The sequence below is a fragment of the Myotis brandtii genome, unplaced genomic scaffold, assembly GCF_000412655.1.
Source record: "Myotis brandtii unplaced genomic scaffold, ASM41265v1 scaffold48, whole genome shotgun sequence".
Taxonomy (NCBI): domain Eukaryota; kingdom Metazoa; phylum Chordata; class Mammalia; order Chiroptera; family Vespertilionidae; genus Myotis; species Myotis brandtii.
The window spans coordinates 3,706,477-3,708,030 of NW_005368341.1; positions in this window are offsets into that span (position 1 = coordinate 3,706,477).

Here is a 1,554-nt window from a genome sequence, read left to right on the forward strand (position 1 = left end):
AAATTTTTGTCACCGGGCCCCTAGTTAGTAAATAAATGAGGAATAATTTGAGTAATTTTTTCATTCAGAGTGAAAAATCTAAGTGGAAAAATCTAAGTTTAGTATGCTCCAAGGGAAAATAGTTTGAGAACCAGTGCTCTCAGTCACAAAAATAACAGACAACAGTATAAATATTTTTTTAAAAGAAACAATATCCTATATAATAAAAGCATATTATGCAAATCGACCGAATGGCAGAACCACCAGTCGGTGGGGGGCAGGGATGGCGAGCAGGCAGCACCAGGCCAGCCAAGGCGCATGCTAGCAGGTAGAGGGAGGGAACGGTGATGGGGGGGCGGCAACCAATGGCGGTGGAGGGGCGATGGTGGGGGGCTGGCACTGTCCCCTGATCCCCTGTCCGGTTGCCTCCCACAGAGAGAGGCCGGGTGGCAGCAGTGGCAGGGTGATGGGGGCAGCGCCATCCCGATTGCCTGTCTTCACCTCCCACAGAGGGAGGCTGGGCAGTGGCAGCAACAGGGTGATAGGGGCGGCGCCGTCCCCTGATAGGCCCGGAGGTGGCAGCGTAGTAGCAGGGTGATGGGGGCAGCACTGTCCCCTGATCGCCCGCCCAGTCAGTAGGACATTCCCTGAGGACTCCTGGACTGTGAAAAGGCACAGGCTGGGTTGAGAGATCCCTCCCAGTGCATGAATTTTCGTGCACTGGGCCTCTACTGTTACATATAATACCATCACTGAAAGACCCATTTTATATTTTTAACTCATGTCTTTTTGAAAAGATGTGATGTTCAAAAGGAGTTTATAATAGACTAGAGGCCCAGTGCATGAAATTCATGCACTCAGAGGGCGTCCTGTGCCCTCTTGAAGTCTGGGAGCCCTCAGGGGATGTCCAACTGGCAGTCGGACATACATAGCGCTGCTGCGGAAGTGGGAGAGGCTCCCACTGCCGCCACTGTGCTCGCCAGCTGTGAGCCTGGCTTCTGATTGAGTGGCGCTTTCCCTGTGGGAGCGCACAGACCACCAGGGGGCAGCTCCTGCATTGAGCGTCTGCCCTCTGGTGGTCAGTGCACATCCATCACAGTGACCGGTCATTCCACCATTGGGCCAAAACCAGCTCTCCAATATCCCCCAAGGGGTCCCGGATTGCGAGAGGGTGTAGGCCAGACTGAGGGGCCCCACCAGGGCACAACTGGGGCCGGGGAGGGATGTGGGAGGTTGGCCAGCCAGGGTGGGATGGTGAGAGGGCTCCAGGGAGTGTCCAGCCCATCTCGTTGAGTCTCAATCGGCCAGACCCCAGTAGCAAGCTAACCTACTGGTTGGAGTGTCTACCCCCTGGTGGTCAGTGCACATCATAGTGACTGGTTGACCGGTTGACTGTCTGCCCCCTGGTGGTCAGTGCATGTCATCACAAGCAGTTGAGCAGCCTTAGCATATCATTAGCATATTATGTTTTGATTGGTTGAACGGACGACCAGACAACCAGACACTTAGCATATTAGGCTTTTATTATATAGGACTAGAGACCCGGTGCACAAAAATTTGTGCACTCGGGGGGGG